The sequence below is a fragment of the Miscanthus floridulus genome, chromosome 6 (genome assembly GCF_019320115.1).
Source record: "Miscanthus floridulus cultivar M001 chromosome 6, ASM1932011v1, whole genome shotgun sequence".
NCBI classification, from domain to species: Eukaryota; Viridiplantae; Streptophyta; class Magnoliopsida; order Poales; family Poaceae; genus Miscanthus; species Miscanthus floridulus.
In genome coordinates, this window is record NC_089585.1 from 20408588 (window position 1) to 20423018 (window position 14431).

At 44.5% G+C, this 14431-nt stretch overlaps 1 non-coding gene across 1 annotated transcript; it reads right to left on the minus strand.

Annotated features, from left to right (window-relative positions):
- Positions 1-13955: 13955 nt before the first annotated feature.
- Positions 13956-14059, minus strand: LOC136462041 (small nucleolar RNA R71). Its single transcript, XR_010760568.1, has one exon. It is a non-coding gene; the product is annotated as a small nucleolar RNA R71 (small nucleolar RNA).
- Positions 14060-14431: the final 372 nt, after the last annotated feature.

Genomic DNA, 14431 nt, shown 5'->3' on the forward strand with positions numbered 1-14431 from the left:
GGAAACCGGTTTTAGCTTGGTTCTTCTTCTAAGGTGGGCGGTATCGGACATTAGCATTGGGTGGACAGTATGGGGCCTTAGATACCATTGGAGCCTTGGACTAGGAAGCACCAGCCTCAAAGTTCCTTTTACGGTTCTTGGAAGCAGCATATATCTTGTCATTGTTCTCCTAAGTCAGAGTGTCACTGATAAACTCATTGAAGGTGACACACTTGCAGTTGCCCATTGACTTCATCAGTTTTGGGGAAAGTCCCCTCTTGAAGCTAGCTATTCTCTTGGCGTCAGTATCGACGAACTCAGGAGCATACCTTGCTAGGTTGTTGAATGCCTGGAGGTACTCATTGAGACTCTTGTTGCCTTGGGTGAGCTTCATAAACTCAGTATGCTTAATGGCCATGAGACCAGGAGGGATAAAGTGTCCCCTGAAGGCTGCCTAGAACTGGTTCCAAACGATCTCAACGTTAGCAGGGAAGGTGGTCCTATGATGGGTCCACCAGATGCCTGTAGGGCCTTGGAGCTGGTGCCCTGCATACGAAGCCTTCATGCCTTCAGTTAAACGGAGCAATCCAAACCTTTGCTCTATCATGCTCAACCATTCATCCGCTTGTAAGGGTTCTTCTACCTCACGAAAGATAGGAGGCTTCGTGTCCATGAAGTCCTTAAAGCTGCTGTACTGGTTCGGCTCGGGTCCCTAGCGGACATGCCGATCCTCACGGTTAGCCATCTGGCGCATAGCCTCAGCTAGCATGCACTGACTTTCCACAACTGTCTGCATTAGCTCAGCTGGTGTGGGCGGTGGCGGAGGTGGTTGTTCCTCATTTCCCATGCCACGACCGCGACGAAGGTTATGAGCCATCTGCAAAATGTATAGCCAATGAGCACTGACGATGTGGAAATTTTTGTAGATGAACCGTATAATTATGCCAAACTGAGTCCATTGGAGGGAATGCATTTAAATAATCAACAGAGGCACAATCATTCATCACAATCACACAACTCATCAAGCGCATCAATTGACATATAAATGCGATGAACTTAACCAACAACGAGATCCATAGACCGCAAAGGCGAAATTCCACAAAAGCTCACATACGTGGAGCATAATACGTTCGATAGGTTACATCCAAGCCATAGTGGTTCCAACTTACATCAAGGGTAACATAGGGTTCGATATTACATCCCAACGATTAACTTGCTACAAAGCTACTCGTTCATGCATGAGGATCAACAAAAGACTAGATCTAGCGCATTAGCTAAGTAGTAAGCTAAACTACGCATCGTCCTCGAAGTCAGTGTCGAAGATCTCTCCTCCATCTTCATCACTAGCAGGCTCTAACTCCTCATCTTCCTCATCATCAGGTGGAACGTCCTCAGGTCCATTGACCTCCATGTCATCATCACCTTCAGCCATGATGACACCAGAACCCATCTCATCCTCATCATTAGGTGGCAGGAGAGGGTGAAGTTGGTTGTGTAACAGGTGGACCTCCTCATGGAGATTGTCATTGTACTCTTCAGCAACTGCCACTTGCTGCTCTAGCTCCATCTGTCGTGCTCTCAACACATTCTCTTCGTGCTAGGCTTCATTCCGTTGGTTCATCACGTGAATTAACATGCATTCACAGTTGCGGTGAGCAACTGTCAACCTCTGAACCTCAAGGGTCTCTTGGTCCCTTTCCTGTGTTACCTGCTCCAAACGGTGCTGAGCCGCATTCTTCTCAGCGGTCACCCGAGCCAGCTCTGTCCTCAGCCTTTCCGCCTCAGTAGGCTCAGGACAGGGCTCACGAGGAGCTAAATGGTGACGAGGTGCCCTGCCTCCAGTGGACTTGTGAGCAGTGAGTTTCGTGCGCGCCATCTGTAGCAAAAAGTTGCAACGTAAGGGAAGGATCCTTTAAGGGATACGAAATTTAATTAGTCGGGACAATCAAATTTTTAAGGGAGGGGATAATGCTAGAAATGCCATGTATGCTTGAACATGATGCATGCACGATCCATACGTCCTCACGAACCTAGAAAAATTTAAAGGCTAGCGAAATATACGGTGGCATACATACGTTCTCTCATACACGGTAGCTAGTCGATCTACAATGATACGTTGTTATTGTACCTGCAGAAAAATTCATTTCAGCCCAATAATTTCCCAAAAAGCATAGAAAACAAGCAGTAAACTAAATACTTTCACACATACATTCCCTGATGCATATATTCTAGTATCACAGCTACCCGTCAAAGATATCCATGATTAAGTACTCTCATAGATACATGATCGAACATGTAAGTATGCGAGCAACCACAACTACTCTCCCCTAGACCGATGGTTGGACAGTCATGCTCTCACAACTCCCACTTACCAAAGCGTAGAGGTATTTTGATCCATACATTTTCACCCAAGCGGATGGCATCCATACAATAGCATGCCGTATGGACGATGAAATAGAAACAAGCAGGAACCCCCAAGTTAGTACTTTAATAAGCCACCTAAGAGTCCTTATTTGGGCATAAGGGATATGACCACTGGCAATACTTAGTATTTAATTTAGGATTTTCACAAATACTTTTGTTTTAAATACACAAATGACGTGTTTAGTGTCAAATCTTGCTCTGATACCAGCTGTAACAGAACCGACCAAATCATAAGAACGTAAGTACAAAAACAATCACCGAAGCGATCAAATTCCTGTACTTAAGCTCCCATAATTCCGGTAGTCCGGAAATCATGAAGGATTTCAACCAACTCTCGACATACAAACCAAGATCGTAGTGATTCAACACAACACATCATCCGTTACAACATTTCACAAGTAGCATTCGGATTACATCCATCAGAGTTGAAATAGAATATTACAAACCAAGTTTGAGTGTGCGGAAGCAACATAGTTTAGTACAAAACATCATGGTTTTCAAATACATTACCAAGTCTGAGTCATGTCCCACAAAAGCATTATCAGGTACGAGAACTAGTAGAGACCGTGCCTAATGGTCTAGTCTTCATCCCCAGCTAGGAGAAGGCAGTACTTGCAGCAACTAAAGTAGAACTGGTCATCTGCAACAGGTGGGAGATAAACCCTGAGTACGAGAAGGTACTCAGCTAGACTTACCCGTCAAAAACCAGAAATTAAAGACACCAAGGATTATGCAAGGCTTTTCAGGTGGGCTAGCTTGACACAGTTGCATAAAAGAGCTTATGATTATAGTAACCAATTTAAACTTAGCATCAAGCTTATCATTATTTACCTGTCCACTAGATTAGCACCTGTACTAGAGCACTCACTTATTAGGAGCAAACAATATTAACCATAGCAGGTATAATAAGGCTGTCATCATCATATCATCATTTCCGAACCATTATGTTATTAAGTGTATCTACATTGGAGATAAGCCCGTCAAGTTCTCACTAACCGAGAGAGACGGCGACTCGAATCGAATTACAACTCAGCTAAGGGGGTATTCCTAACTCTTACCCTGGCATACTTAGCAAGGGTAGCCGTGGGTTACCTTTGGTACAACTCAGGAACCAAATTCGCAGGTTCGATCAGCGCTAGCGCTCTCAGGGATTACCCTTCTGCCAGGACGATCAGGACTTTTAAATCACCTACCCTTGGACTCATGCCTACGGCTCCCTTCCGAGGCGTACTTTATACTTATCGACTTCCGGCCTGAGTTGAGCTACTCGGCTTCGTGGTCGGTCTTTAGGCCGGCCAACTAAGAGAGAGGCATGCGTTCAACATGAATAGGAAAGGCTCCAAGAATCAGTCCTTAATCGACACAGATGGAGTCACTGCAAACCGGCAAGCCTTCGTCCAGTCTTCATTTCAAATTAAGACTAGTTCTTTTCCACGATAGCAAATATAGCCAACCGTGCCACATGTATCTTCCTATATCTCACAGGTGACAGGAAATCACCTGACTTCTACCATGTTCAAGCAGAGCTAAGCACTACATGAGCCTGAGCTACATAGGATTCAGGGTAACAATATCTAGACAAGGATTGGGTAACCAATGCAGCAAGTGTTTGCATCCAACACCTAAACTTAATGCAACAATATATGAAATAATAATACTGTAACTGCAGTTTAGAAATTAGGAGGCTTAATATGCTCCGGGGCTTGCCTTTCACAAAGTTGCAAGGATGGTGATCCGGGCACTCAACGGCGACCTCGTCTGGCCCTTCTCCTGAAGGTTGCTCCTCCTGAATCTCCGGTGTCGGCTGCTACTGCTCGCTCGGTTCCTCGAATTCCAGCAGGGTCACTCCCTCCGGTACACCTATTGCATGCCGATGCAAAAGATAAATACCATGGATGCATAAGGAATGACATGATGCTCATGATGAATGAATCACAGTAATTGTTTACCGAAAACATCACTGGACACTCGTTTACCGAGTAAGACTATCCCTATTCAAATCACTTTAAGCATGTATCCAACTTAACTTAGAGAACAAGATCAACTTACCTAACTTGCATAACCTAAGATAAAGATGCTCATCTTCGGTTAAAGGCCTAACACGTAGGAACATTACCACAACTTAGAAATAGTAATGGTATACATAATTTAACATTTAAAGTTTCATATGCATACAAGTATTCCCGTAATTAAATCACAACAAGAGTTATACAAATCCAAATGACTTGTATGAGGACATTCTGGAAAGCTTATGAAATGTTCTACAAATCAATGGTAAACAGCAAAGCATGATTCTGATGTTAACCAAATCAATTTCCAGCAAACCTAGAATCTATCCAGAATGACAGGGTTACTAACTTAATTATTTAATGATTGTGCAAAAGCATACTTTGATCAAACCAAGTTTACCAACTTGTTTTTCATACCTAAGAAACATCAGAAAGTATAGTGCCAACTTCTAAATAAATTATTTAATATCCTTTTTCAATTTATTTAGTTAATTAGGTGATTTAAGCAATATATAGTAAAACTATTCATAAAAATCTACAAAAATTGCAGTAGCTATCTCATGCTGCACATAGACCATCATAAAAATTTCAAAGCCATAGGACAAACATAACTTGCTGTATCCAAAATAACAGATGACATGTCTAATTTGAGCATAATTAGGAAACCCTAATGAAAAGTGTCAAGCAACAGATTTCACATTTTTCCTAACATCATTCTAGCATAAGAACCATACTCACCAAATTTTACCCATGCTAGATCTATAGAAAAATTATGAAAATTCACACAAGATCCATTCATTAATAAAAGGAATTTCTATAACTTAAAAACTACACATGCACTAGCTCTAAAATTTTAACCAGAGCTTCTACTAAGCAATAACAGATTACCCACAAAATTTCATAATTTTTGGACCACAGAAACTCCAGATAAAATTCAAACAAGTTTGCATGTATCCAAAAACACATTTCAAAGTCCTATTTAATTCATCCAGAATTTCTAAAACATGTGCTCATGTAATATTTTTATTAAATACTAGACAATACTAGGAACTCAACAAAATTAGAACCATGGCATTTGGATCTATATACTAAGAAATACAGATTTTTGAATATCAATACAAATCTGTGAAATAATAAAACAAAACAAATAAGGAAACAAAACTCAGCCATAGTTGGGCCGGCCCGAAGGAACAGCAGCCCATGAAGCGCACTAGAGCGGCCCAAGACGCGGCGCAGCCCATGCTGGGCTCCTGCCTCAGTCTCGGCGGCTGACAGCCGGGTCCCGCGTGACAGCGAGACATGCAGGGGAGGAGAAGGAGACGGCGGCGAAGCTCGTCGCCGGTAGCTTCTCCGGCGAAGGCAAGGGTGTCTACGTGCTCGCCTCATCCTAGTGGACCTAGGAGAGCCCTTAGTCATAGCTATTGACGCCACTAGCGGGGGTGGCGATGGCCACGGCGGCGCTCGGCCATGGCACGGCCGGCTCCGACGACGATACGGCATCGCAGCCCAATAGGGCGACCCTACGAGCTACGGCCGCATGCCTAGACCCTAGCGCGAGACAAAGAAGGGATGGCAAGGATGCGAGGAGAGCTGGCCGCGTTGAGCGTCATCTCCGGCGAGAACAGCCATGGCGGCGGCGGAAAGGAATGATGAATTCGTCCTTACCACGGCACAATCGACCTGGATGAGGGGTGGGGATGGCAGAGGGGATCACAGCGAGGCTACAGGCAGACGGGGCAACGCGTTTTCACAGTGGCGAGCTCGCACGGCGGTGGTGATGCTCGGTTGGCAATGGCGGGTGGCTGCTATGAACATGGCGCCGCGCGCGGGGAAGGCGAGAGATGAAAAATGGAGTGGCGACTCGGTCGGGCAGGTGCTGGCTTGAAGTGGAGGACAACGGCAGCGGCGTCAGGCCAGCCACGGCGCGTGGCCACATGATCAGAGGTCCGGTGATGTGTGTCCCCCACGCGGCGCCTGTTGTCTGATGAATGTCAGTCACTGCAGCGCGCATTCAGTCGAATTGAACCGCCTCACAGTGCGAATTCAACGCCTTATTACGGCTAATCCAATGACTCTTTGCAAAAATGGTGTACATGAAAAACGTAGATGTATGGTAGGGCTACATCTTTGATTTAGAAATCAACAACTCATTCGACCTGGATCAGAAGTTATATGAAGCCCAAGTTGGCCTGATCCAACTGAAAATACAGTTTAAGACTTAGACAATTTTTTTCAGTGAAATCAGCATGAAATACTGACTTGTGGGCCATGTTTGACCATGTTCCACACATTTTCATGAGTTGACCATAAAACAACTTTTGTTCCTTGATAAATTAGCTACAACTTTGGTAAAGAGTGCACAGCCATGCAAAGTCTCTAAGTTGGACTTTTGACTCAGTCAAACAGTGAGACTCCTAGGGTCAATTCTAGTCAAACCTTCACTTGAGGGCATTTTGGTCATTTTGATCTACATGAACAATGTCCCAACAAGTAACCTAAGTGTAGTTAAGGTGTAATAGACCATGATCAACCATTTTACAAAATTGTTATACCTCTTTTAATGATCACATGTGATAAAGCGACTAAACAAGCAATTCACTCATATGTTGCAATGAAATGTTGCACATGTTTCATAGCTTTGTTGTTATTCTACACTTATCATATTTCTACCTTGTTGCCATGTTTCAAGGTATGAGAAATTTATGTTGCATTCACAGATTACACCAATTTTATTCACAACAATCAAGCATGAAACATACACAGTTGAAAATGTTGCATATGCCTGTTTCAGTAACAATGGCAATGATGACATAGATGATGCATATGTTTATGAAGTGAAATGCAATTAGTGGAAACCAAACACCTAGGGTGTTACAATGGAGAGTGCTTAGCACTTAAACCGTGGAGAAAATGGAGTGCTTAGCACTTAACCATGGCGAACATGGAGAGTGCTTAGCACTTAACCATGGAGAAAATGGAGAGTGCTTAGCACTATACTATGGCGAACATGGAGAGTGATTAGCACTTAACCATGGCAAAATTTGGAGAGTGCTTAGCACTATACCATGGCGAATATGGAGAGTGCTTAGCACTTAACCGTGGCAAAATTTGGAGAGTGCTTAGCACTATATCGTGGAGAAAATGGAGAGTGCTTAGCACTATATCAGGGCAAAATTGGAGAAGTAGAACGACAAAATAGGCTCAGTCGTTTAGTATGCCCAGAGGCCTATTAAACTGGCCTAATAACCATTCATGAAGAAGTTGGAGGGGTGCAAACGACGTGGCAGAGTTAGCACGGTTTCCAAAAAACCCTAAAGGTGAAGGGTCGGGATCAAACCATACGAATCTGCCTACCGTGGCGCACTTCATTTATTCCTCCTAGCCTGTCCTCGTCCTTGCAACCACAAAATACTCGATGCTTCACCTTCGCAAACCTTGCTACAGTCACATTACAATCATAGCGCCTCCTCAATTGAATCTGAGTGTAGCCAAATCAAATCAGATCTAATCCATGATGAAGGGTGGGAAGAATCGCAGCCGCTCGAGCCTGAAGAAGTCAGGGAGGGAGGCGATAGAGAGTACCAGTGAGGTCCGCCGTGACCAAGAGTGGGTTAGATCTACCATCACCCAGGAGACCCTAGAAAAAATGGTGTTCGAAGGCATCCTTCAAGATCAAGTAAACACAAGACTACAAGTGAACCGTTCCCAACCCCTGATACCAACGAACTTGTTGTATTCGAGGCTTATTTCATTCGTGGATTTGGGATTCTTGTGCATCCTTTCCAATGGAAGCTTCTTGGCTATTATGGCATTAACCTTTGCCATCTCCATCCCAACAGCATTCTTCATATCTCCCTCTTCATCAATCTATGCGAAGCATTCATCGGAATCACTCCGCACTTCAACCTATTTCGCTATTTCTTCTACCTTAAACCCTTCCTTAGATCTAGGTCCCTCAAGTTGTCGGCAGAGTTTATCTACATCTGAGGGACGACATGGCAAAGGAATACATACAGGTGCCTCTGAACACGTCATTGAAGGGATGGAATGCTAAGTGGTTCTATATCCAAAATGCTGAACTAAGGCTGTCGGCTGACATAGACCATTAGCAGTGCCAAGCGCAAACTGGTCAGCAAGACTAACCAGTTGAGAGATGACCTAGGTCGATGAGCTTCTACAAATTCTAGGTCAGATGTGTAACAATCTTGATAGAGTTGGTGTAGCCATCAACTTTGTCGTACGTCGAATCTAGCTGAGCAAGAACTAGAGGTTGCATGAGTCTATGGAGACTCTAGAGAAGATGCTGGCTTAAGCGCACGCTGACCGAGAGAAGTTGCAAGCAGAAAAGCTACGACTAGAGGTGGAGAACTAGGAGCTGACAAATCAGCTAGGTGATGGCATAGACTGGGAGAAAAGTAAGGCCTTAGGCCCCATGGTGTATTGATTTCATATCCTCAATTCGCCCATGCTGGTAGTAAACTTTCATTGGTGTAGAGCTTGATGAAGCAAAGAAGCAGGGGATACAGAAGCATGCTTGGCGTGTGATGCCAAGGTGGAGGTGGAGACCCAAGCTCTACAAGCGCATGAAGCCAAAGTGCTAGCAGAGAAAGAAGGAGATGAAGCTCTGATGGCGAAAGAGCAACTCGCGGAACAACTAAACCATAAGTTATTCCTTATGTCAATACCCCTCTTGCTATGAGAAACGTGTTTAAGACGATTGCCCTTCTTGTCTGTAGTGATCTGAACCAATAGTCAGGCACAATTTTATGACTTCAAGCTTCAGCTAGAGGCCAATAAAGAAAAGTTGTAGACCATCTCCAACATGATAAAACCCGTGCTGGATCTCATTGACCAAGAAGTGTCGGAGCCCAATAGAGCACCGCGGTCGGACATCATCGTGGAGAGGTGCAAGTCGATGCTGGAGAACTTTAAGCACTATGCTTGTGGCATTGCATGTTCTGTCGTGGGCCACACATTGGTGATTGTTCGGTCAATCTACCCCTTGGTGAAGCTCAAACGAATCGATGGTGGCTTTGCCCAAAATCTGAGCGACGAGCAAATCACTACGCTAAAGGAGGTGTCTGATTCTACGATGAAACTGGCAGACAACATGGATCTGTTTGGCGATGCTGGCAATGAACCATGACCACTTAGAATGTAACAGGCTTGTCGGCATTATAACGAGCAGTTGTAAATGAAACTTTAGTGTTTAGTATGTATAAAGTGTTAATATTTAATATTAACGATGCATTGTTAGTCCTTTTTCTTGTTATTAGCCCCGGCTATCCCACACCCCATGGTGTAAAGAGCTTAGCTCCTTTGCACGCTTAGGAATATAGGCATCACTGAGGAGCCACTGCCAACCGCCCACGATGTTGAGCGCTACTGCCCATGCATGTTTAGGTGCTAAATCAAGAATTGGACTACTTCTAGATAACGCTAATGAGAACATGGCTGGTCGGCGAATCGAATGGCGATAGAAAGCATCATCTTAAAGATGTTTAGCATGGAGAAAAACAAAAGATAATTGGAGGAAAATTATGGAGAAAACAACAAATGGAGAAAACATCATGGAGAAAATCATTACTGAAATGCATAAATACATAAGGGGTACATATCTTAGTAGGACGTCTCAAGGATAGAAACGCCTGAGGTGTTCTATGTTCTTGGAGATAGGGATGTCTACACCGTCTTGATCGTAGAGTCTAAAGGATCCTGGTCGAGATCGCCTGCTCCTCCACTAGGACCTTCTTGGAATCGATGATGCAAGCCTCTAGACTGGCCGAGAGATCCATCGCATCAGCGATGGCGAGTCCTTCTCTTTTGTAGTCATAGGCGGTGGAGACGTTGGCACATAGGGTGAGAACACCCTATTCTATCGGGATCTTCAACACCAGGTAGACATAATGGGGCACGGCCATGAACTTGGCGAGAGCTAGTTGGCCAAGGATGGTGTGGTAAGCGGTGTCAAAGTCTGCCATGAAGAAGTTCACATACTTAGTATGGAAGTGGTCGGCGGTGCCAAACTAGATTGGCATGGTGATCTGCCCCAAAGGTTGGGACGCCATGCCAGGTATAATACCCCAAAATGGAGAATCAACAGGGATGAGATCGTCCTTTGTGAGGCCTAACTCAGTTAGGGCTCCATCGAAGAGGATATTGAGGGCACTCCCATCGTCGACGAGGACCTTCTTGAACCTCACATTACAGATGGTGGGATTTAAATGAGTGGAAAATGCCATGGGTATGGGATATCTATCCACTGGTTGGCCCTACTGAATGTGATAGGATACTTCGACTAGTCTAGATATTTGAGATCGGCAACCATGTCGTACTGGGTGATCAACATGACCTACCGAGTGATGAGCTTCTATTGTCATTTGCACTCAAAGGCGGCATACCCTTCGGAGATTGTGGTGATGGTCTTGTTGGCATCTTAGGCAGTGGGTCATGGATCCTTAAGACGCTCCTCTTCTTTGCTGTCATCTGACTTATCGTCCTTGTGCGCTCGCCATTTTTGCTCCTCATCACAGAAAGCTTTGGCCATGCCATGGCATTGCCGCATGGTGTGGTTGTTGTTCTTATGAATTAAGCATGGACTGTAAAGGAGTTTTCGGGTCCACAGCGATGTGACTGTGTAGCCCTTGATCCCTCTGGCCGATCATTATGATGGTGTTCACAATCATCGTAGCACCTGCCACGATCTTCATAATGCCATTCTTCGTGGCGAACATCATCACAACGTGGGTGGCGATCCGAGCGGGAGGCACGAGCAATGTTGTCCTTGAAATGCCGATCAGCTTCTTCAGAGTCTGCATATGAGTTTGCAACCTTGAGGAGTTTGCCGATGGTCTGGGGCCTCTTGCGGTAAAGTTTGGAGCACAGCTCCTGACGGTGATGGAGTCCTCTGGTGAAAGCGGAGACAGCCTCACTGTCTAGCCAATTCGTGGGTGGCCACATCCAATTCTGGATGTCATTGACCTAGGGCTGAGCTGCTTTGAGTAGCACTTGAATCTTGAGTATCTCTAGTGTATTTGGGAGTCTAGCCAACTCATGGGTGGCCATAGCCAGATTGGTGCTCGGCATATGCTCCACTCGCTGATTGTCCACCATGAGGAACTCTTGTTGGAGATTATGGGCGAGAGGCAACGGACCACCTCTGGCTGCTTTGGCGGTGTTTTCTGCTTCTTCATTGCGACATCGTTGGCGATTAGTGTTCCTAGCTTCACGCTCATAGCGCTAGACACTGGTCTCTCCATCGATAGCAATGCTGTCGTGGCTAACCATGAAAAGCTCTCTCCCAAAACCTAGAGGGAAAGATGGGCAGCTATTGGTAGAGCCCTCAAAGTATGGCTCAGGACTTTTCTCTAGGATGGTGCGGAGCATTTCATCTAGAAGATCTGTTCGAATTTGCACTATGTTTACCATTAGCGCAGGCCAGTCAGCCTTAGGGAAGTCGATCTAATAGAGGTTGTTGACATGGCTGCACTTGGCGTGGTTAACAAAAAGATGGCGCATGGCATCCCAACAGATCAGACCCGCACCAACCAGCTCGAAAGAATAGGGCTTTGGCTTGTTCTATGTCGGGGGGGGGGGAGTGGTTGGCATTGAACAGTATGCCCTTTCGGAGTTGCCGTGATCACCAGATCAGAATTTGGCTATCTTGAATGAAGTGGCCGAGAAGGTCGCTCTGTTGTAGTAGCTTGGTGATCTTGGAGTATGAGAAATTCATCGCTCGCTCTAGATTGATCTAAGACCAAATCCACGAGGAGCTGACATTCTGCTAAGCGGTCTATGACCTGATCGATGGATCCGATTAGATCATCATTGCTTATGGATCTCCTAACCTAGTGGCGGGGCATCGGGATCAGAGATGTCATTGCAAGTGCTGGCGTGATCGGCACAGGGTGATTCTGCACCGCTTGCATGTTTTCCACGATGCCGTTGGCACCAATGACCCTGGTCATAGATCCGACCGTGAAGGTCTAACCTAGCTTGGGAAGGATCATGGAGCTCAGGAAGTGGACCATCAGGCTCGCCATGGAATCAGCACACCCTCCCCCTACCTAGCGCCATAGGGTGGCCACCGACCTTGCCACTACCTACAAATACCCTCCCCTCACTATACACTATAAATAGTGGGTGTGGAGCTTGGTGGAGAAGTGCCCCCATTCATTTCCAAGCTCTCCAAGCTTCTCTTGGCTTTCTAGCTTAGCATTAGATATAGAGTAGTAGTCTAGTAGTGGAGTAGAGCAAGAGCAGAGCTTTTCAGAGTCTGGAAGAGTCTTCTAGGATTGGTATAGCTCCTTTGTAATTCTTTCATTTCTGCATTATTTTATTTAGTATTTATTTCAGTACTTTATTCTTGTATTGCTTGCTTTACTTTAAGTACTTAGTGATTAGTGTTCATCATTAGTGAGCTTAGGTGCTTGTTATTTGGAATTAGTAGCATAGGTTATCTTATCATTAGTAGTCTTTCGTTAGTACCGGTTCCACTGTCTGGTTAGGTGTTTTGATCTCATTTCATTAGAGCTCAGATCGAAGTAGTAAGTTTATGGATTAAGCATGGTGCTTAGGCTATAGATTACCTGTGGCTACGGCTAGGCCTCTGGATAGATTGTGGTAGGTGGCCAAGTGGTGACAGCCTTGTCCATCCTCTATATTCCACCATGATAGGTCTTGTTATTAAATCATAGGGCTCGTGGCATATCTTGTCTATTTAACTCTCCTAGTTAGGTAGGCGGGCTATGCCCTGAAGTACAATTGCATTTCTCCTAGTTATTTGTTTACCCTTAGTTACTAGAAAGATATGTCGATAGCTCACCCACCTAGCTATCTCTGGTTAGCTTGTATTTAGTAGTTAGTTTAGGATGTTCACATTCATCCTTCACTATCGTTCACCTACCTAGGATCGATCGACTCCAACCTTCCTCTAGCAAATCCTAGTCCACTTATAAATTCTAGCCTTCCGTCTTCTTGTGTGATTAATTATAGATTCGACACTCGGTACTCACCGAGCGAAGTGCTACACGATAGTTCTATGCACTTGCAGAATCCTCCAATAGTCGTTAAGAAATATCAACATGCATTTCTGTCGCCGTTACCAGGGAAGGCAAATGGCATCGAATTTATAAGGCTGAATTTGTTAGCTAGGTTCTTGTTAGTTATCCTAGTTAGTTTATCCTTTTTTCCTCATATCCTATCACTACATTACACGATCATGGGCAATAAGTCCATTTGTGATTTCTCTGCACCCTCGGCTGCTAATGTAGCCACCAGACACAATGTTATTAATGGGGTCGCTAACTTTAAGCTTAAGCCCACGAGGATGCAAATGCTCGCCTCCAACATTTCTTGAAGATTTGTAGCACATTCATCATTAAAGGAGTGAACCAAGAGGCAATACGTCTTTGCCTTTTCCCCTTCTCTTTGTTAGGAAAGGGTAAGCAATGGTTTTACTCTAACCACAATACTGTAGATACCTAGGACAAGTGTTCCATTGCTTTCCTAGTTAAGTTTTTCCCTATGGAGAAGACTAACGTTGTTCGCAATAAAATCTCTAGTTTTCAACAACTAGCAGATGAATCGATTCTCGAGGCTTGGGAATTAATGCAAGAGTACATCAATGCATGCCCACACCATGGCATGGAAGACTGGCTTTTGATCCAAAACTTCTACCATTGATTAGTGCCATTAGATGGGAGCCATTCAGATGCTGCTGCTGCTGGTGCATTCTTTTCGCTAAGTGTTGCAGATGCAAAGGCACTAATCGAGAAGATGGTCTGTAACCAAGGATGGAGCGACGATCGACTCCATCTCGTAAACGAGGTATGGATTCAATTAAAGAAATTGACATGCTTTGTAACACCCAAAAAATTCAACTACAAATTAGCAATTAATTCTGAGCATTTATTTAATTTTCTATGTATTTTTAACTTAGGCCAAATAATAAATTTTGGTTAAATAAAATTAACTTTAAGGTTTAGAAACATGTTTGTTGCATTCATGCTGAAGCATAT